Below are 24400 nucleotides of genomic sequence, written 5' to 3' on the forward strand. Positions count from 1 at the left end.
ACATACAGAATAAATCATATGTCTTCTGTGTTTTTAAGCAATATGGAAAAGTAAAACAGTGTGAAGCAGGACACCATTTTCCCCTGTTATCATTTAGTAACGACACTGTATTAAGTCTTTAGTGTCACACCTTCTAAAATAAAATCAGGATTTTCATCACTTCCATAGTCTTACCTTTACCCATTTGCATTGCTTTGCTTTCTTGTGTGACATCTGGCCCTTACACGCAGATTCTACTTGACATTTTCTACTATAAATTACTTACTTGCTTGTAAAAATTATTCTGCTTCTCTACTCATTTAGACTGGGGTGAGTTAGACTCAACCAACAAACAAGTCTGCTGCCTTAATCAAAGTCAGAATTAATCCTGTAAAAGTGAGCTCAGCGGCATGCCCACTACTCATTGTCAATTTAGCCCTTTTTCTCATCATAAATCTTTTCACGAATAAAGATTTCTAGTTCAATCCTTAATACAATTATTAGTTGCTATTTGTGAGTTCTTGCAACGTCAGCCGACAATTTGAAATTAATCTGTTATTAGTAAATCATTCATTTTGAATATTTCTAGCTGATTAGTCATTGTGTGCAGGGAGGAGTGGTAACCTGCCTCTGAGACATCCAACTGGGCCTTGTTTTGCTAGATTACTTCTATTTTTGAAACAGGAAAATGACAAAGCTCATGTATAAATACCTTTGTAAGTGTTTGAATTTACATATTCAGTATGAAGAGCAAGTCTCTCTCCTAATGGTACAGAATAGAATCATATACAATAGAATATATTAAATATATGCTTGTTAGAAACACCGTATACAGATCCATAGACGCAGACAGTCCACAATATATATGACTCAATAATAATTGCCTTTCATATTTGGTCACTAGTAGTATTTGATGTATTCATAGTCCATTACTAAGGGAATTCTTGCTCTTTATTCCTTTGGTTTGTGGAAGTAATACATCTGCCCTAGGTCAAATAATGATTAGCACTGAAAGCTTCCCCCATTTGCTAATGCAGCCAAGGTATTTAATACCACTTTTCCAAAATACAGTAACACTTCATTTGTGGCACCATGAAATTTTAGCAATCTGGGTGCTTGACTTTGTAACCCTGATAATGTTCTTTTAATGTGGAATGTTGCTGTGTAGCTTCTTAGCCAGTTTTTTCTTAAATGAGTTAAAAAAATCACTGTACTGCTAAGTAGCATCCTGTTGACACCCATTTGTTCCACATTCTTGGCTGGAACCTTTTTATAGATGTTGGTACATGTTTTTTTCTTAATTCTCATTGGCTAGTTCTTACAAATGGCAGAGTTTGTTTAAATTCTAAACTCTTTGAAACAAAAACTGTGCTTTAAACTATGGACAGCGCTTAGTACTTTCAGTTCAGAGAGGTACAAAAAGATTTTTTGAACTTCAAATGACCCTTACCTAAAAGAAGCATTTCTCAATAAAACATTACTTTTCTTGTCAGAAGCTTTTTCCTCTGTAATCTCCATAGTGCAAAACTGAAATTTTATGTTACAGCTTTTGCTGTTTCATTTAAGAAAACCTTAATGAAGTAGTTTAAGAAAGAAGATGAAATTATTAATGAACTTCAATGGAAAACTGATAATTAGAATGTAAGTCAATCTTGTTGGTGTTAATAATAATAATATAGAGCCATTTTAAAATATACTTATCATGAATTAAGCTAAAAGGAGTCAAATTAAGTTAATAGATGCAGAAGTCTAAAGACTGCCATGATTGGTAGACATTTCAGATTAATGTGGACACTCATGTACATTCACTTTCCTGCCCCCATGCGTGTAAAAAGTAGGAAGTGAAAATATGAAGTAAATAAAAATGTTCCTTCAATTAGGATAACAGAACTTTTTGGATTTAAACCTCATTTCCATGCTTCAGGTGCAAATATAGTGCTCTTTTGCAGCAAAGTCTGTTGAGATTCTCGAAGCAATTGGACTATTACGTAATGACAATTAAAGAACTGAATTGGTTTTTATGTTTCAGCAGAAGTGAAATTTCATGAAATTGTTAGGAAAAATGCCATTTTAAAAAATGAATCAAAATGCAATATATTTAATTTTTAAGATTAAAAAAAAAAATTAATTTTTAAAATAAAATAGTTAGGATTGGTTTTCTTCCATGTTCAAATTGTGCTTTTACTTGCAAAGACCCCTGTGGTTTAAATAAACCAGTTGGTGTAAACTAATAAAAATCCCATTAAATTAAATGGCCACTAGGCATATAGAATGTCCTGTTGCAATTTCATGAGACAGTTTGTTACAAGACACCCTGCTATGTACCTTTTATTTTATCAAAGGAGAAAAAGAAAAGGTTGCAAAATGTGTTTATTTCTGTGAAAAACATGTTTCCAGTGTACTAGGAAAAATTGATGTGTTGTGTGTTGCTTTTTTGTTTGTTTTTGGTTTTTTTTTTCTTATAGAATGAAAGAGCTGGCTTATTCCATGTCTGGTACATTTATAGCACAACCTACAATAAATATATATAATCAGCAGGATCAGTCAGTAATTTTCATCCTCTGAACTATTACTTGTTTCTTTTGGAAGGTGGCAATTCAAGAAGTAATTCAGTATATATTGTATTAGAGTAAACTGTTTTAGAGCACATACTGTACTTGTTTGCCAGCAAACATTATTTCTGAAATAGGGGACTGTTTTTCTTGCAAATGTTTTTCTTTCTTTCCTTTCTTCTCTTTAAAAAAACCGAACAAACAACAAACCAACACAAACCCAAAAAACTGTGGATATGTTGAATACTTGTGGAAACAAACTACAAATATCACACTGAGATGAATTTAGTACCCATGGTTCTCAGCAGATATCCCCTTCTGTCCTGCCTACCCAGGCAAGGTCTGTGATATTTTGTGGAAGTAGAAAGCAAGAAATAGGATAGACTATCAAACTAATTTTACTTGGTGAGATTTTATTGGAAGCTTAAATTTCCAGAAGCTGCTAAACCTCCCCTCTTGCTTTCCTGCATTTCCTCCGTACTCATGGAAATTACAGTGCTGAAATATACACTTCTTTAAATTTGTCTCAAATATTCTGGTCCAATCCTGTCTCACTGCTTGCTTCCTGTTTCGTTACATCTGGCCAATCCCATTTAATAATATCTGATTCTGAAAGATCTATAGGCTCTCCAGAGGCATGAAAGGATGTCTGCTCACCTGATGTCTGGCCTGTCAATATGATGTTAACAACAGTGGGCTTAAAAAAATAAAAGCAAATAGTGTTCTTCTGAACGCCGTAGATATAATGACATTTTTTTGAGCACACAGCTTGATTCTCAGGTGCCATCAAGTTATGAAGTGTTAAAGAAGCAGCACAGAAAAAGTGTAGGAAGCTGTTTAACTGGTCAAATTTTCCATGACAATCTAGATGGGGTTTCTAGCAGTTCCTACTGCTTTGAGAAAACAGACAAAGCAGGAGACGTGAGATGGAAAGATGCTTTTCACTCCTTTATTTAGCCACTTTACTTAAAGATTTAAATTATATGTAAATTATATAATATATATTTTAACCATACTGTTTTCTTACAGGAAATGCTCTTCCTTTCTCCTGCCATTTAATTAACGTGTAAAAGAAATTACTGATCGAAGGCAAAATGCGACCATCTGCATTTCTTAGTGTTGTCATTTTTCAGCTAGAACTCACAGGTGTCTTTTAAACAATGATGAATTAGATGGCACAATCTTTTTTTCCTACTCATTTGTTTGCTAACTACCTCTGTGATAATAATTTATTTGCATATTTAATTTCTTCCATTGTAAATGAGCACCTTTGAACCACTTCCTAATTATTTTATAGTATTCTTGTATTCTTCATTATTCATGCATTCTATTTACCAAATAAAATGACTCTTCCTCCAAAGGATATTTGAAAGTAGTATAATCCTATATGTAGACCAAATTGTTTCCAAATGCAGTATTAGAAGGCTCAGAAGGGATATCTTAATATGGAGCAGACATTGAAAAAACAGAATTCTTTATTTTGTCTGAAGTTATCTGTCCTTTGCTCTCTTTTTTTTTTTTCTGCCTGCAAAACTGGAATAAACAGGCTGGCTATGGACCAATTGGTCTAATGAATGGGAAGAAGAAAAGTCCCATTCACTCACAACATTGGGGTAGATGGAGAGGAAGATACTACAGCTGTCCTGGTTGGGTCATCCAGGAAGTGGTCACTAGTGACCGCTGATAATTTGTTCTGAGATTTCATATGTTCTCTGGTGAGTTCTTCTTTTTCCCTGGACCATCCATACCCCTGTTGCCGAGCCTGCACATAGGGCTAATATTTCACTCAGCTGTCTTGCGTGTGTGAGGCAGGATCATGTTCCCACTGAGGATGCTCCCCAGACTGCATTGAGTTCATGAAAAAAAAAAATTATTTGGCTCATGACCACACACACACATAATCATCTCCACTGATCTGCAGTCTTTACAGATCTCACAAGGTTTATTTTTAAAAAATATTCTTTTAAGTGTTCCAGCTGCTGCACTTACCCACCCTCTTGTCAGGTACCTAGACAATATTTTCAAGACAAAATAAAGTCCACTTCGTTTTTCCGCTCCTTGCCCTTTTCACTTCTACCTTCTTTCATCCTTGGTTGTCTCCTCCAAGCGTTGCACATCAGTCCTTGCCTCCATGATGCTATTTCTTCCTGATTTCTAAACTTCCATTATCTGTTCCTTAATCTCTCATACTCTGCTCTGAATTCTCCTCACATTACAAGTAAACCATAATCTCCATCATTCATCGTTGTTTCAAGTGGTGGTATTGGACAGCCCTAAAGGAAGCCAGCACAGCACTTCAGAGACTGGGAGAAAATGTATGGGTTGCACATTGGCAGCGTTGGCAGTTCTACCTCAGCATCACTTCAACGTTTAATCAACTACAAAAGCCATTTAATGCTTGGGATACTCCAATGCTATAAATATGATCCCTTAAGTAATTACACAGCTTTACGTCCTGTAACATATTTGGTAACACTTTAAATAAAGTGTCTTCAGTGCATTTCGATGCATTTTTAATTTAGACTGGGTACAGTTATGATTGCATGCTAGATAAATAACAGTTCAAATTTAAATGGATGCATCAAGATCTCACGACTAGCTAATAATTAAATAACTTGGGATATTGCAGTTGAAAGTATGAATATATTTCAATGATTAATTAATAACATATAACTTTTATGAATAACATCTTTCCTAATAGCACACTATCAGCCACGTAGAGAAGTAGTGTGGCGGGGACTGTTCCTTTGCCACCAAATGCAGATTATAGTAGAGATTGCTTTTGAAGTGTAGAGCAAAATCGATGTTAACACCTGGGTTTCATCATCTGGATACCACTTTTTATCACCTGAAGATGATTTAACTCAATCTCCTATTTACCTACGACATTCAGCTTGTAATACCACTGCAACATTGGTCTCTGGTTTGTGAAACTGTAGGATGAGAATAAACAAACTGGTCTTAATTTAAAAGTCAAAGTGTTTTATTGTCACAATTTTGAATGAAAAGTGTAAATTTGTATTAAAAAAGCCTGTTCACTTAGTGTTTTTCTTTAGCTTCTCTTTTAATTTAAAATGATTAAAACCCTTACTTGACTATTAAGTAAAACTTTGTATTTCAAGATGAAATTCCAAATGGAGATTTTACTTTTCATTTAAAAGATATATTAAAAAAAGGAATAATTATGAATATCCCAAATATACCTTTGGAATTGTTAAAAAACAAATAAAATATACGAGTCATGTTATATACTCATAATAAATAATAATAAATTATGATATCTATGTATTTTGTTATCCATTGAAAGCTTATGACTCAAGTTCAATGAGAAATTAATTATTTGAAAGGAAGAGATCCAACATATGCTGGATCAACCAGACAGTAAAGTAAACCCATTATTTTCTTCTTTCTTCAATTCAAATGCAATAAATAGCAAAAATGAGAGAGATTTCGTAGCAGTCTAAGTTAGGTTGTTCCGGTGTTTTATCATTTAAACAATTAAAAAAGAGGGATTTATTTTTTCCTAAAAATGAAACTATACCAACTTATCTCTAGTTTCATCAGAACAGAGAGAATGGAATAATTATTTTCGGTGTCCTACACAGGACACTTCTGTTGCCGAAGCATTGCCTAATGTAATGTTTTTGTAATGGAAACATGTAGCTGACTCATATTTAATTTCAAAGACATTATAACCCTTAGATTCTTTTCTGTACTCCTGTACAGGTCTTATTTTTTATGAGTGCATTTAAAATACTCTCTTTGAACTGTAGATCTTTGCTCATGTTTTCATTTCATTTGCTCTTGTCAATTTGTTGCTTTCTATCCAATTAGCCAAGATCATTTTGATTTATCATCGTATTCTCCAAAGACCTTACAAACATTGTTCTTTGCAGTTTCCTGTAAAAATGTCACTCTGTCATCTAAATTGTTGAAACTGTTCAGTGGAACTTGGCCTATGATAAACCCTGTCTGAAGAAGATCCCTTCCCATTTTGACAGAGACATATTGATACTTCTTTTTGAGAGCTACTGTTCAAATATGTTGTATATTAACAAGTCAATTTGTTGTAAAAATGACATTGAAATAAGTTATGTCTAAACTGGTATTTCTTTAGCTTGCCTAGGAGCCGAGCCAAGCCATTGGAATAATCCCAAAAATGTTGCAAAATCCAAATATCCAAACAACAATTTCTCCCACACTCACTATATTCTATCAAAGAAAGAACTTGGACAGATTTAACATCATTTGCTCTTGGCAAATCAATATTAATTCTTTTCCTTTTTGTTAATAGAATTATTCTTCCCTTTGTTTTCCTCTTATTTATAAGAGGAATAGTGTATTTGTAGAGCCTTTTCTTGTTGCCTTTGTTTTCATTACTAATTGAAACTCAGTTTGTGTCTCAGCCTTTCTGGTTTTATTCTTACATACTTGTGCATTTTGTTTGTAAGCATATGAGTTCAGATTCAGTTATTATATTCTGCTTGAATCTTACCGATTATTAATATTATTCTAATTCAGGTATATCCATTTGAAAAGCTGTATTTTAAATGTAGTATTTATCCAGAGGACCCTCATTGTATGCATTTTGTGTAGAAATGTGCTGAGGTGATAAGGAATAGTCATCATTTATTTCTTGAGTCACACTTGGTTTTCTTTCCTCCTTATCTTTATTCTTGTTTGATATTTCTAGCCCTTATCTATAGTATTCTGGAAGTTGCATGCATTACTAATACAGTAACTCCAAACATTTCACTGTTATTTTTCATGGCTGTCTTTCTTTTATCAGATAGAATGCAAGTGAACAGCGAGAATAACAAGGGCTAAAGATACATGTCCCTTCCTTTAGTTTGGCCAGTGGAAAATTCTCCTTCATTAGAACTCCAGTAATGAACTTCTTTCTGAAAACCTTTCTTAGTTTCAGTGGGATTGGAAATGACCATGGAACTTTTTGGTTTTACTCTCAGAATGTCTTTGCACTAGTTAGTAGTTCAATATCAGTAGAATGGTAATTTGTGTATTTTAAAATGTTAATATATTTTGAGATCTCCATTGCATTGCAGTTCACTAGAATGAAATACCACTACGTTTGTCCCTATAATGGTTTCATGTCCTAAAGGGGTGAGCAGCTACTGCAGACATTAGGGTGAGAGCAATCACTATCAGCATAGACAGTGTGGCCAATGTGGTCAATGCAACGTTGGACAGGGAAGTGGGTAAGACAGTGTTTTACTGGAAATTTTATCATTCAAGTTACGATGATTTTTCTTTTGAGTGCAGGTGAATCCCAAAAGTTTTATCAAATAAGATATGCCGTCATGGGTTTGAGGCCATTCTTTAAAAGACAAAGTCAGAACACATCTAAAAGTCCTTTTTGTTTCTGCCTTATTTACTTGGTGTATGTTACATTTCCAAAACAAATATTGTACATAACCTAGTCAATGTGATCAATTAAAACTATCAATGTGTTTTCCTTTAGGGTTCCTATCAAGGTAAAAAATTTCAGTTCCTGGCCATCTAGGGTGTGCCCATTTTCACTGTAACATTTGGTCTGTCAGTAGTCTATCTATTGCAAAAAATGCTCTAATGAAACAAACGAGTACTTAACAATCCAAACTATCAAGAAAATGCTGTTCCTTTTTCTCACTGTCAAATAAAGTAAAGAATTTAAATAAACTAGGAATCATCCTAGTAGGTGAGGCCAATCTAGTTAGTAATGTATCTTCAAAAATGTGGAAAACATATTCCTCTCCTGTGAGGGAAATGATTTTTGTCTGCTATTTACCATCTTCCCACAAACTAATTTCCTGTAATCCAGGGCTTAAAACTTCTGATTCTTTTCATTGAGGAAAAAAAAAAACCTTACTACCTTCTGGAGGAATCCAGAAAAAAAAAAAACCTACGGAAGGAAAACCTCACAGAGATTCAAAAGGCTAAGGACATGAAAAAGTGGTTGAGTCATGGTTTTGAGTGACTAAGATTAGACATTTTAAATGCTTCTAGAGGTAAGTTTTTGCTCCTCCTGGAAACCAAAAGGTTAGCTATCTAAAAACGGAGGCAACCAAAACTGGTAATTTTTAATGTCTTGTGCGTTTTTCTTTTGTGATTCTCTCTGCCTTTCCATTTTTTCCCATTAGGGAAAGGTCATCGTGATCCAGCTGACAATATTTCACGGAAGAAGTTACAAACCAGTTGCAATAATCAATTCTGCTTTTTCTTTATACAGATTTTCATTTGCTTTGACAGCTGAATGATAAGATGAAATTAAGCAGGGCACACATAGGTGCTCTATGTACAAAATTTATAGCAAGAACATTAAGATGATAAGAACATTAAGATGAGAAGAGATGAATTGTTCCTGGGACCTGTTGTACCTGCTACACCATCTGATACATCAAAAAAAATCAAGCCATGGCTTCTGCATGACACATAATGGTGGTAATTATACATTGAGTTTTACATAGGCTCATATGGATAAGAATCTAATAAATGTGAAATCCACCAAGGTGGTAAACTGAGAAAGTTTCGTAAGGGTAGATTTCCTCTTTGATCTGCAAACACAAAATCAAAATGAGAGCATTAGGAAGCATAGCTTTCAAGTAAATTGCTTCTCTGATAGCAGGTCTGTAAGTAGACTTAGTAGGGAAAAAAAGATAAATTAAGTATTAAGGCAAATGCTCTCTCCTTGAATATTTATATGGCTTATTTTACTATTCTCCTGTCACTGCTGGTGTCAGAGAATCAGACAACCCAGAATGCTGTAATGTTTGTCCTATAAAATAGAGGTCATTTTATCTAAAAGCTTGCTGCCTAAGGATGCCAAAGCAATACAGTCAGACCATTTTTACTGATCACTGCTATAGACACGATTCAGCCATTGAGACAAAAACAGGCTTTCCGAAAGCAGCAGTTTGTATTTTTGCTCTAAACTTTACTTGCAGTGTAAAGGTTCAATAACTCATTGGAAATTACTGTGTTTTTTCCCTTTGGTTAGGGAAGCAGCTATTGTGTCCTGTTCTTGGACTTCTCAGAAATGCAAGTAAAGGACATTCACAGAGCCCTGGTTTGCTTTTATCTGCTCTTTGCTGAGGCAGGTTCTTGATAAATATACTGCACAAAAATGCCAGATAGTGCAAATAGAAGCTTACATTCATTTACCAACCTCAGTATTAAAATTCCAATGATACATCACTTACTACACTCTACCATTTTTAAACAAAATTTGTGTAATGTGTCCACGTCTGCAGTGTGTGCTGATATATACAGATCATGCAATACTCCAGAAGCTTTTTGTTGAAATAGGCTAAGAATGAGACTTTGCTACCCATTTGGAACTGATCTTTTAAGAAGTTTCAATTAAATTACTGTTTACAGGTTTTGTGGTAGTTTCTGTAGATGTATACTGCTTTTCAACACTGTATTTTCAAATTAAAATCAAAGTAGGTGGATTCTGTGTTCTCTTCTTATACCAGAAGCAGACAGATTAACTTTTCACACCAGTTTTCAGAGATTTCAGGGAGGAGAAGAATTTGAGGATTCTCGAATGTACGTAATGCAGGCCCATCTCACACTTAGAGCACTGGAGAGTGAAAGGGGAAAAGATGGATAAAATTTAAGAAACCTTGTCAGTGAAGGAAGAGGAGCTATCACTTTAAGAAAATGGAACTGAATTTGGGAAGAGATGGGTTGAGTTTGGAGTTTAATTTTGACTTGCCAAACGTTTATGCAACCAACCCAGGAAATGTGCTTGAAAAGCTTTGGTTGGTAATGACAATAACCTAAATATTGGCATAGGTCTTTTCTAAAAAGTTCTGCCTGTCTTCCTTCCACTGTTTCTTCCAGGAGGGGGTCACCTCACTGTGGATTTGCCAATAAATGTCTTAACAGACCTTTACTTTTTCTCTGCCCACAACAAACTTTAATATTTCCAAGACAAATTGAGAAGAAAAGAGACACCTCAACATAATACATTCTGCTCAGTGAATATCACCAGATGATAAAGTTCAGGACATGTCTACTGAACTCCAAAGGTAATACAATTTGCTAGTGTGCTCTTCTACTTGGAAAGAGAGCTATAAGTAAAATGAGAAAAAAACCCACAACAAAACACAAGGCAAGGATATTTGGAATTGCTGATATTTAAACACGGGAGAAAACTGAAGCTGTTGTTTTTTCTACACCCAGCTAATACTGGATAGCGTCTTGCGCTGCATTGAATGAAGCACAGATATTTGGCTGTAATTAAAAAAGATTAATGCGTTCTTATCAGTAGGACAATTTGAATAATAATAAACTTCCGCTGCAAACCTCATTTCTTTTCCAGGTATTAGCAGTCCTCTAGAATTATTTGGAAAAAAAATAATGAGAGTTTCCTTATACATGTAAATATCTTCAAAATAGGTAAGCACAGTGTTTATCCTGGCCTGAAATGTCCAGGGATGTATGTGTAATTTCTCACATATTTAATATACTTAACATAGCACCAGAAATATTAAGTCTTGATTAATCATATCTATATCAGAATAAAGATGTCTAGTCTTCAGAAGAGGCAAAATTTACATTAACACTAACACAATGGATATTTGCCTGTTTGAAAAAGAGACCACATGAATGTTTCAACCATTTTCTCTAGCAAAGGTGAGAAGAACTTCACGTCACTCCCGCAGTTAATGACTTATTTTCTTAGGTTGAATTTGGCATACAACAGTTTTCTGATTTTTGGTGGACAAGGAAGAAGTGCTTAATCATCATGAAGGAGCAAAGACATCCAGTTCTGGTTTGATCACAGAATCAAGACACTCCTTAGGATTTAGGTTTATATAAGAATACTTTGTTTTTAAGACATTATTTTGATGACAAATTATTTCTGCTTGAGTGTTTGCTTCATTGATAATTCTACACCACAATTTTCTGAGACTGTTTTGAATCATGTCCATCTGCAGACCTCATTTTAACCTAGTTTTTTTAGTAGTTGTGGCTTATAAAAGCTTTGCAGTTCTAACAAGAACAGATTGCACTGATTAGAAATATTCTTATATCCTTGATACAATTAGGAATTTTTAATTCTACTAGTATTCACTCCAAGAGATTAATGGCTGCAAGATTTCTGCAAACTGTGTTCCTTATACTTCTATTTGTCTTGTCTAGGAGAAAAATAATTTCACATGACCAGTCACAGGTGTTCAACATCTCCTTATTGGAGTAAGAAGTATAAAATATTGATGGAAAAGTTGACAGAGGCCACTGAGAGATTTGGAGTGGTGGATTGTGTTTGTTTTTTTAATCATAGAATATAATTTTATTAGGTCAGGTGTTATATAATTTAGAAGAAATTGTGTCATTTTATTGGTGTTCTTCAGCAAGCAGCAAAGAGATTACTTTGTCCAAGAAATATTTGCACTTTAGCGTCACTGACTGTAAACTTAATGAGCAGTTAATTTTAAGGGTTTTAGGGGAAAATGGCAAGGAGGTAAATTGATAGACGACAGTTTAGTGCTTGATTCTGTGAAGCAGTGAGCAGTCTGACCCAGTCAAGCAAACCCCAAAGAATGCTTATGTTTAAGTTTAAGCACATACTTAAGTGCTGTGCTGGAGAAGAGAAAGGCTGCTCAGTAGCTTGTAGGACTGAAGCTCTAATGGGTAATTCCAGAGAAATTAATTCATCAGTGAAAGCTGGTCAGATTAGTTTCTGGAGTCTAAGTGTTTATTTTCTACTGCTCCATTTCCCTGTTCTCTCTCAGAGGAGGGTTGAGGAGATTTACTTGAGCTTCTCTTTAAAATACCAAGTTTCGGCTGAGCAACTGAGCAATGGGTTTCCTCAAAGCTTGAAATCACCATCTCTATGGAGAACAGAAGCACTTGACTGGGGTATTTGCAATTCAATTTACATCAGCCTGTGCTTTGTTACCCAGAGGTTTTCAAATTGTTTGCCATTCAGATGAGGGTACCATTATTTTACCTGAGAATGGATTTAGGTTTGGATTATTTTCCTCTGTTCCAAGGTTTTCGTCCTGGGATCCTAAGAGCTAGAGGGTAGTTCCAAAGAGTATTATTATAAATGTCTCAAACATGAGTGATTATTGAATCAATCTCATAATATTTAGTGTAACGGTGTATAATTACTTAATTTCATCTAGTAGTTCACGACAACGGAAAGCTTCCTTTTTTAAAAGAAAAGTCATTTACTAATCTTTTCATGTGTCAGTAAAGAGAGTGGGATATAACTGCTCCTCAGCAAGAAATCAAGAGTCCAGCCTGACAGCAACTCACTTTTCATTGACATATGTCCACATAAGCACAGAGGATTCATTTGAGAATACCTGTAATAAGCTGCCATCTGTCCATAAAGCAGGAAAAATCTTCTTTGTTTAATTTCGATTTAAAGACAGGCTCAATCTCCATGTGCCCACATGAGCTGTGTGGATGAAATAAGAGGTGATGACAAAATATCGTATATTGTGAAGAGTTACTGTTAAAATGTAAATCCCCCTGTATCTGAAGATGTCTGGAGACAGTATTCAACACTCTGCTACTTATTTTCACTTGTGTATAAATCCAGTTCTTTATAGGTATCACACTTTCCTGAGCATAAGGATGAGAAATAACCTTTATGAAGCTGGATAAACTAAACTATTAAAACAGAACAGTGTGGAGAGATTGGCTTCTCAAGCGGTCTCGGTGTTAGTGAGCTTTTAGTGTGAAATGTATTTGGCCTAAAACCAACTTGTTTCAGAAAACTTCTTGGCTAATTCAGTTGCTATAAACCTAGTAATTTTTTCCAGAACACAATTATTTACAAAGAAAAGCACAGTCTATTAAACACCTTCAGATGGCTGCAGTTAAGTAGAGCCATTTTACATTTGGAAATGAAGGTGGAGCAAATTGCACAAAGGCTTTCAGCTGTGTTTTCTTAAGTGGCATTCAGCAAAGACAATGTTCCGATAAAATTCCTGTTCTGAAACTCTGTGTTGTCCTGTTGAATTTCGTGTCACATCAGCCATGCACTGTCACGTTAGGGAAGGCAGAGTGACACAGCCAGATGTGCTATGTCACACCATGATACTTCAGCCAATGAAATTTAAGAGTCTGTTTTGAATGAGGCGTGATAAACAAATTCTGTTTACATTTTTACCTATAAACCAAAAAGTGATTTTATGCTCTTTTTATTCAAGAAACAAGTAAAGCCTGTATATTCAAATTCAACTTAGAAATTTCACAATCCCTGAAAACAAAAGCAACAAGAAACACCTGTTACAATTGAATTGGTTTTTTATCACTATCACTTACAGCAAAACACAATATTTGTTTTTAAAAATGTCTATTGTTCAAGTTCAGTCATAGGTCCCTTCCCTTCCCTTCCCTTCCCTTCCCTTCCCTTCCCTTCCCTTTTCTCCTTTTCCTTTATTCCTCTCTTCATCTGTCTCTGGCAGCTCCTTTCACATTGGTGACATCATTACAAAATGTGAAGATTATTTAGTGAATTTACAAGAAAGAAAAGAGAGAGGCATGTCCTTCCCCTCATGCAGGTCTCTCTATCTTTAGGGAAATATTCAGTGTTGTGCTAGAAATCCTCTAAACCAAGGGCAGCAAGAGGTGTGCCAAGCTGCATTTTTCTTGCTCAAGTTAGAAGTCAAGTGCGCATTGGAATATCAACAGAAACAAGAAGATGTTGTTTTCTTCAAAAGTCAGTGTTCCCAATAATGCTAACAATGATGTTTTGTCGCCTTGCAAGGGGCTTCTCCAGGCAGAGAAGGTGGGATCTGCCTTCTCTCTCTCCTAGATGTCTCCCTCAAGGTACTGCAGCTCTTGGGCTCATACAATCCATCTTGTGCATCATTTCAAATCATTGACCCTGTGATCGATGGTGTTGACCCCTGCTCTGTTGGTCACTAAATGGCACTGTAATGTGAAATAATGGGAGGCTGTGTTTGGTTTTTTTTTTTAAAAAAAAAAAAAGAAATGTAACAGTTTCTGAATGCTTTATTGGAGGGCTCTGATTTTCAGAGGGCACTGAAGACTCACACACTTCACCTTTTCATATCGTCTTGAGCACAACAGAAAAAGCACCAAAATTCGCAGTCAAGTCAGCATATTTCTATGGGTATTTTTATTATTTCTAATAATAATTTTCTATTTGACTCTTTATAGCCCACATTAAATTCTTCTTCCTTTTCCTGTCTCCTGAATAACACAAGCAAATGGATGTGATTTTCCACTTTTTTTTTCCAGTTGTGACAATCTGAATTAGATGTGTGTTAGGCTTCTTGGACTCCGAGCTATCTGAGCACTGTCTAGCCAGAGCCCAGAACAGCAATTTGAAAAAGGAGCTGAAACTGCAGTTTCAATTTCCCTGAATTTTAACTCTTAGCATCCCAGTTCCCAAATTCTGATTTACGATTTTTAAATAGATTTTCTTATACAATATATTAGTCACTTTAAGTCGCTAAAATTGATTTATAGATACCTATGCACAGGCCCCTTGAAAGTGAGTTTTTATTTTTTACTGAGGAAATATTCTCTCTGATGTGTTAAATTCCGTCTAATCCATAAGCACTACCATCTTTCACTGGAGGATCATTACAAAGACAGACAATCATTCATTCTCTTTGCTGGAGGAAAGGTGCAACGCATTGATACCATGAAAGCTGATAATCCACTCATGTTTACACTTTTGATATTTCCCACAGAGCACTCTGGAACAAGGGACACAGATGATGATTTGACAAATGCTGTCCTTTCATACAAATTCCCTGGATGCATTCGGCCTAACCTATCAGAGAATTCTACTCCCTCTATTCATTTCAGTAATTAGATTTGGAGGGAGCGGTACCACATGCATGTTTATAGTAATCACGATTAACCCAAATGGTGATCTTTTCCTTTCTCCCTCCTCTCTCTCCGAGAGAGAATTTGTTGCACACTGCCACAGCGTTTCCTGATAAATAAATACATAACCCAAAATACCCAAGCCTGTCACCTAACAGACCAAAATCCCCTGTACTGTCCTGATTGCAAATACAAAAAGAAATCATTGTTGAAATTTGGAGAAGATAAGGAAGGAGAGAAAACAACGAACGAAAATGAAACAAGAGAGAAAAACATACAAATAAAAATTTCACAGAAAATTTTGCAACAAAAGCTAATTTTTTAAAAGCTGAAAAAATGAAAACAAGATGTTAACCCATAACATTTAATGAAATGGACTTTTTATTAAAGAAATGTACAGATTATGATATAGTGGAATGTAAACAAAAAGTATAGGTAGTCTTCTATATATCTAAGTGCTTTACATCCTTATTTTCATTAGTGACAGAAAAGCTATTAACATATAACATAGCCTTGGGACTGAATGTACAGAAAACCTACTTAAAATCTTTTCACATTTGTATGGCATAAATTTAAAACAAATTATTGTATTTAGATCTGTTCCTAACAGACTTTATGATATTTCACCATGAATGATAATGTTTTTCCTCCCTCCCTCACCCTTATATCTAAATATACTGATGATCTTACTCCCAACTTAAGTTCTCCTTCAGGAAAACCTCACATCCACTTAATAAAGATTTCATCTCAAAGAGATTTAAAATACCACATAATATTGAATTGTATTAAGAGTTTCCATATTTTCCATGTATTTTATATGGGTATCTAGCACATTTTAATTTCATTAGGTATAGTCATAGATATCATATATAATGTGTAAAATTAAGACACGCAAATAAAAATATACAAGCACATCATATATTGTATAGTGCATCGGTGCCACAAAATAAAATAAACAACAAACCTTTTTCAGGATTTAACATTAGCACTTGCACTTATCCTTATGATACAGCAGTTATTTTCACTTCCACTTCCATATATCACATAAGTGACGGAAATGCAAATATACCGTCAAAATACTTCCCTTCTGGGCTAAGGTATGCCTAAGTATAAAAGTTTTTTCATTCTTTTCATCAGCTTGGATTGTAATATTGAATTGTATTAAGAGTTTCCATATTTTCCATGTATTTTATATGGGTATCTAGCACATTTTAATTTCATTAGGTATAGTCATAGATTTCATATATAATGTGTAAAATTAAGACACACAAATAAAAATATACGTATAAAAGGTTTTTCATTCTTTTCATCAGCTTGGATTGTATTTTTCAATCTGATCTGCTAGCGGTTGAACAGTTGATCATTCCTGTAAAATGAACAATTGATCTTGGTGATATTTTTCAATCTGATCTGCTAGCAGTTGAACAGTTGATCATTCCTGTAAAATGAACAATTGATCTTGGTGAACTAGAATTAGACATTGAGCTAATTTTGTATACGTCAGAGAATACGCATCAGATAGGACTGGCTATCACTCCATACTGACTCGGGTCATATTCAGACATCTTAGCTAAAGAGAAAAGGTCATGCATCTTTCTAACAACCCTTTGACTCACCCATTTACTCATAAACAATGTGTTTTTAAGTAGTGGAGTAAAAAACCTCCACTAAATTGTGTATTTTTGCTGTCAACAGATTAGGTAATATAACTATCCCTGTAGTCAGTTGTTTTCATTAGGTAAGATTCTTGACATTTGAAGTTCTACAGATGGAATTTCACAGTCTATTATCTTTATTAGGACCTGGAAACCATGAACCTGTTTTAAAATCTTTTCTCTCTCTCTCTTTTTTTTTTTTTTTTTTAAAAGAACTGAACAGGAAAATGACCAGCTGCTTAGATTACCACTCCAATCCTCTCATGAATTTTTAAAGGTAGGGATTTTCCGAGAACCAACATCAAATAAAGGATCAAATGCCTTCTATTACAGAATACAAATGTGATGTTCAAAATCCCTAGAAATTACAGTCTTTGAGAACCATCTGGACCCACATGTTATGCAGAAGAGGAGAAACACAAAGGAAGTGCTGATTAATTTTAATGTGGGGTGAAAAGACTTGTAATTAAATGCAGCTTTATTAACTTACTGTTGTTTGTAGCTCAAACCTTCAAGAGTAGTGTCACAGCCTAGACTACTCAAAAGTAGATATTTTTCCTCATTTTAAAAACATATTGGATATACTGATAACAAGAGTAAACTTGTAGGCATGGCATTGATTTATTCATGGACAGCCCTTCTTAGCGATACACGGTATTAGTTTAGTAATTATTTCCATTAATGAATTTCAGGTATTTTTATCTTTATATACACACACACACACACACATATATATATATATCTCCTTTTTATGTTTTTTTAATCAAATTTGTCTTTTGTCATAAAAAGCAGAGTGAGATCTTTTTATTAGCATTTGTTCAGTACACTTTCACCTGTAAATTAAGAGCTTTAATTTTTATCTGGGTAGCTAGTAAGTGAAAAACTGCTTGTTTATCTGAAATGAGTTAATGACACAGATCTACATTTGCAGACACACTTAGTGATTGTTTTTACTGTGAGTACAAAACACTGAAAGGGGACAAGTTTTTTTAAAATGTTATCAACCACTGTTCTGTTGCCTTTCAAGGGTCATAAATTGTTCACACGCTTCTCTCTGATCATTTGGACAGAAGATTTAAATGAGAGACAGTTATAGATGAATGAATATAGAATTCAATCAAAAGAAGGAGATAGCATGGGACCGTATCACTAAGTAGTGTGTAGGCTTAGTACTGCTCTCTGCAGAGAAATTCTTTGCTCCTGGAATTACTTACAAGCCAATAAGAGGGCTACATTTACTTTCAGTGTGGTATTTTCATTGTGTCTAGAAACACACTAATTAGAAAAGTCTTTTTCTGATGCTTACTCTAGAATGCAGATAGCAAATGACATATGCACAGATTTCCTATTTCAGATAGAAGGGAAAACAGATAAATCAAAACCTATGAGAAAGAAAAAAACCTAACAGTAATCTGGAAAAATAAGAAAAACTAACAATCTCAATGATCAAAGTATTTGTACCAGAATTGCCTATAATGAAACCATAGGAAACAGTGAAATTCATAGAATCATAGAATAGAACCATAGAACGGTTTGGGTTGGAAGGGACCTTAAAGATCATCTAGTTCTAGTCCCCCTGCCACAGGCAGAGACACCTCCCACTAGACAAGGTTACACAAAGCCCCATCCAGCCTGGTCTTGAACACCTCCACGGATGGTCCTTGTACTTCTTTATCCTTTGCCACTAGATATATATATTTTTTAATTCTGCCCTAAATTGTTTTTGCTGTAATTGAACTCCACTATTCACAGTCCTATCCACCCATGCACGGAGAACAGATTTTTTTTTCTTTATCACTGCACCAATCTTTCAAAATCCTGGTAGGCACATTGTCTGCTGAGAGTTATTAAACACATGAAAACTACCTCCAGTTTGGGAAGTCTGTCTGTTGAAAACAGTGAAAGGTTGAGGAGATTTTGGATGTATCATCTTTTCTTGTTCTTACTTTCTTTGAGCTTCTGTTTCTGGCCATTACTAGAAACATGATAACAGGCAAGGTGGACCTTTGAGATGATTTATTCTTTTCCATTCTGATTTTATGTAACTTTGAATATGGTATTGCATCCCCTCTCAACCTTCTTTTATTTAGGTTTAATGGCTTCATTTTTTTCAGTAGGTAGGTCATGTTTTGTAGAACTTGATCATTCTCTTTCCTGTGTCACAGGCATAGATTGCATAGAATGATACATACCTTCCTGGAGGCACAGATCTTGGAAGACAACTATGGACTGAGTCCAGCTGCTTTTGTGCAGTTGATTGTTTCACATTTACCTTCATTAAAATTAATTTTACTCTTTCCAGACCATCTCTCAAATTTGTTCATGCTGTTTTGACTCTAACCCTGTCCCCAGCATAACCTCATTCATCTCGATGTCATTTGTAAATGTAATAAGGCCATTTTACGTTCCCTCAGAAAGATTGTTAATGAAAATACCAAAGGGTGTCATCATCTTCAGAATGTTACTTGACACATCTTTCTATGTGAAAGTGAGTCATTGAAAACTTATTTTCTGGACTGAGCTGTCCAACCAGTTTTGCTGCAGCAGAACTTTCATCAAGAATCTTTTCCCCCAGCTTGCTTGTGGGAATGTTTCATGAGATTTGAGTTAATAGATTAAAGTCACAGACTTTCTATTACTTCTCCCCTATCCATAACACCAGTTCCTTTATCAGGCAGGGTTGTTTGACTCAATTTGTTCTTGACTGCTGTTCATCTCCTTGCTATCATCTATGCACTTGCAAATAATTCCTTTGATTATCTTTTCCAGACTTTTTCAGATTTGAGGTTGACTGGCTTCAATTCCTTTTTTTCCTCCCTTTTCAACACCTGTGCTTCATTCTCCAGTGCTCCACTCCCTTATCTTTCTCAAAAACTATTTTGATTATGAAGCTGTTTCAGACGTTTCAGAATTTTTTTCAGTTTTGCTAGGAAAAATCCACAAAAACTTGGTCCACCCAAATCTCTGAAGGAATTGAAGACCTACATGTGTGTGCCACTTAGAAAAATATGTTATTTTTTTTTATAGCGCATGACATGCAGAAGTTCTGGAAGTTTTTACCTTGCTCTCAAAATGATTCATGTTACCTAACTGATGAGCATTATGGCAGCATTCAAAAAGTTGTTTGAAACAAATTATGAATCCTGAAACTTTCATTCACTTTAAAAGTTCAAAGCACCATTATTCAGCTCAATTGGCTGCCTAACACAGATAATGCAGCTTTTACCATTATGAAAACCCTATTATTTAACTTATTTGAGTAAAATACAATCTTCCTATGAAGACTTTGTATTCTTTTGTAAACTTTCTTTGAAATACTGCAACATGATAAGATCTGATGTGACTGAACCTAGATCGGTTCTGGAAAGGGAAAAAAATATGGCTCCAACCTATTAGAACTCTATTGTCAATCTGGTCAGCAAAACAGTAGGTAAACAGGAACTGCCAGTTATAATTTATTTTTATTCAGAAATGCTGCAATCAAATTCCTCATAAAAAGCTATGTGGAAATACAGATATTTTGGGATAAGAGAGAAACTACTGTTATTGGATTGGATACCGACACAATAAATAGTGTTTTCTAAACATGGAAATATAAAATACAGAGTTTGCTAAATGACACAATTTAGGACTGTTTTTAGTCTTCATTAACGATCTGGAAACAGGATGAATAGGGAAAATGAACGAAGCAGACTAAACTAAATGCTGGCTGCTTTTGCAACTAGTAATTTTCTCTGTTTTTTTTGTAAATTCAATCAATATGTTAACCATTTTTTGTGTGCTTCAATTTCAAGAGAAGATCGTAAAAGGTACACATCTGAATAACTGTGCTTCATAGCAGGTCCAATTCTATTGTTCCTCCTCATAAGCAGGTTTTTATACACATCCTAAAAGTAGAAATTGGTTTAGAAGAACCGAAACTACTTAGTGAGTCATTATGTGTTGACCCCTGAGGCACGTACTGTCAGGTTGTCTTGTTGCCTGTTTGCACCAGGACCCTTCCTTCCCAGTTGCGTACGCACGACGTGTGTACACATTGTACAGATACACATTAATTCACTCTCAGCCTTCCATTATGGTGCAAATCCTGAGTTTTCTTTAAGAAGTTCTGGCATTTTCATAGAAGAGGAGTGTCTTAGATCGTAAATGCTTGTGAGGTGCAGATGATTGTGTGAATGTGTTTGTGCATGATTGATTGTCTCAAACTAAGCCTTTGGATTCCTAAGCACAAGCCCACTACAGTGAACTATAACCAGTATGAGGTGGTTGTAAACTGTGATAACAGCCTGACTGAACACAAGTTACACACGTGGGACTCTCAAGTGTAGAGAGAGATAACGCATTACACATTCGTCAAAAGAACCAGCTGGAAAGCTGGTGATGCTTCGTGCTTTTACATATAGACTTAACACATTACACATTTGTCAAAAGAACCAGCTGGGAAGGTGGTGATGCTTCGTGCTTTTACATATAGACTGTTGAGATTGGGGAAGCCTTGTCTTGTGAGAACATTCCTGCTTTACATTCCTGCTCTGGAATGTACCAGACATTGCTGGAGGAGGTCTAGGGAGATAGCTGGAGCTGCAAAAAGCTAAAACACAGGAAACCAACAGGATTTTCAGTCTGACTTTCCTGTACAAGCAACGATCTCCTTGATGGGAAAGGAAGGTAAAAATCAGTAACATTGTGGGGGAATTGATTGTGTGAAATAGTCAAATAATGTAGAAGTATTAGTCTTGTTGGTTCTTAAATAAACCTCAGTGTTAAAACCTGCTATGGGTTGTCATTTAGCCTGTCTCTCCCAGGACAGGCATGACAGACAGGATAGCTCACACCCTCTACAAGTATTACAGACACAAACTGTGAGGACCTTGAAATTAATCTTTGCACTTCTTGCTGCTGCTTTAGGCAGGACCAGTTCTCTTCACACTGAGAAGAGAGTCTGAGAGGTACTCAACCTTGTGCTGGCCCTCGCTTTTCACGGGAGACTGAAAACACACTTGAAGATTGGCAGAGAATAATGATGTTCTGACGGAATTCTCTTTTTTATCAAATTCACTCTCTTTTTACCACAGTAGAAGGTGGAGTTGGGAAGAGGACTGTTGAAAGAATCACTTTATTACCTCTATGACATTAAGCTCATCCTTAAATCTAGTTAACTATGGCTGGCTAAACCATCTTCAGAAACAGATTATGCTTTCTATAGGCTGTACTATATTGTAGAGCTAAGCAAAATGCAGACATCCTAAAGAGCTCTGTAGTCCCTTTTTATCCTGCAAGCTGAGTGGCAAATTCTGTCCTTTGCCAAGCATGTGACACTTCAAGTGACATGCACAACCTTTGCAGCGTTGTGGAGATGTGACTGAGAGCAAAATTTTTTTTTAATTTTTTTTTAATATTAATTCTACCCATCCTCAATTTTTTCACCAACATATGATGGAAAACTCTGTTTCACACAAATGCAGGGACTGGGGTGGCTTTGGGTGAAATCAGTAGAAAGTCTTCCCTTGACTTAAGTGGCAGCTTTCACTTCTGCAAAAGAAGCTAAGGAAGGGGATATATAAGGGGATATAATGAAATCAATAGAAAGTCTTCCCTTGACTTAAGTGGCAACTTTCACTTCTGCAAAAAGCAGCTAAGGAAGGGGATATATAAGGGGATATATTAGTCTACCTCTTTCTTGCAGACATTTGGAATTTTAGCAGTAAAATAGCATTGGAATTTACTGCCGTCTTGGATATTGCATCTTCTATGTATAGCAAGATACTTTTGGTTCCTATTGCTGATTAGCAGGGAAGTAGAATATGTATCTTCTCTAGATCTCTGTTTTCCTTTATCCGATGTTCTCAAACAGAACTATTAATAGAATTACTTAAAAGCTTTATTTGTCTGAGGACTTTAGTGTGGGGTATTAAAAAAGAGAAACAATACTAATAAATTTATAGTTTCCCTTATTGTTTTTTCCTAATGTATCTGCAGTAGCCAATGACAGGAATTGGCAGAATTGAAGTTTCTAACTGCCTTGGCTGTTAATCACGTGTGGTGCCTCATATTGATCCAGAGGGTTATGTTTCTGCTGTCAGCCCTGTCCTGGTTTGGGGCACAGAAATCTCATCAGGTGTAGCTAAAACAGCACATTGCCCACGGTGGTGAAAAGTAATACCATATTAATAGTCTTCAGCTTTCACTTAATCCATGGTAAAAGCTGAAGGGTAAAGAGAATTTCCACTTCACAGGCACAAACACCTGTAGGTGGGTAAGAGTTTTAAAATGTTCTACCAGCTGCACATCTCCAGGTAGGGTGCTCTGGGGACAATCTGCAAGCTGTGCGTCTGCTGAAAAGTATATTCACAATGTGTTGACTTTCTGCTTTGTTTTGGTTCCTTATTAGTCTACCTCTTTCTTGCAGACATTTGGAATTTTAGCAGTAAAATAGCATTGGAATTTACTGCCGTCTTGGATATTGCATCTTCTATGTATAGCAAGATACTTTTGGTTCCTATTGCTGATTAGCAGGGAAGTAGAATATGTATCTTCTCTAGATCTCTGTTTTCCTTTATCCGATGTTCTCAAACAGAACTATTAATAGAATTACTTAAAAGCTTTATTTGTCTGAGGACTTTAGTGTGGGGTATTAAAAAAGAGAAACAATACTAATAAATTTATAGTTTCCCTTATTGTTTTTTCCTAATGTATCTGCAGTAGCCAATGACAGGAATTGGCAGAATTGAAGTTTCTAACTGCCTTGGCTGTTAATCACGTGTGGTGCCTCATATTGATCCAGAGGGTTATGTTTCTGCTGTCAGCCCTGTCCTGGTTTGGGGCACAGAAATCTCATCAGGTGTAGCTAAAACAGCACATTGCCCACGGTGGTGAAAAGTAATACCATATTAATAGTCTTCAGCTTTCACTTAATCCATGGTAAAAGCTGAAGGGTAAAGAGAATTTCCACTTCACAGGCACAAACACCTGTAGGTGGGTAAGAGTTTTAAAATGTTCTACCAGCTGCACATCTCCAGGTAGGGTGCTCTGGGGACAATCTGCAAGCTGTGCATCTGCTGAAGAGTACGTTCATGGTGTGTTGACTTTCTGCTTTGTTTTGGTTCCTGTTTTACCTCAATATCGCAGGTGATCATCCTCTGGATGCTGTCAGACAGGGGAGATCTTTTGGGCACTTCTTTGAAGCGTATAAGTGCATTACTCCTGATCTATGCCTCCCCAACTCTATAAAATTGTTCTTCCTTTTAGTATTACACGGGGAGCAGCAAGCTTTGATAAGCTGTTTGAGCAATATACCTATTGGGGTTATTGATTCTGTGTACTCTTTTATTTGACTGGCTTAAAACAACTTTTAGTAGTCAACTTGGTTGTGATTTTCCTTCCCCCCAT

Source organism: Calidris pugnax, unplaced genomic scaffold, assembly GCF_001431845.1.
Source record: "Calidris pugnax isolate Ruff unplaced genomic scaffold, ASM143184v1 scaffold76, whole genome shotgun sequence".
NCBI classification, from domain to species: domain Eukaryota; kingdom Metazoa; phylum Chordata; class Aves; order Charadriiformes; family Scolopacidae; genus Calidris; species Calidris pugnax.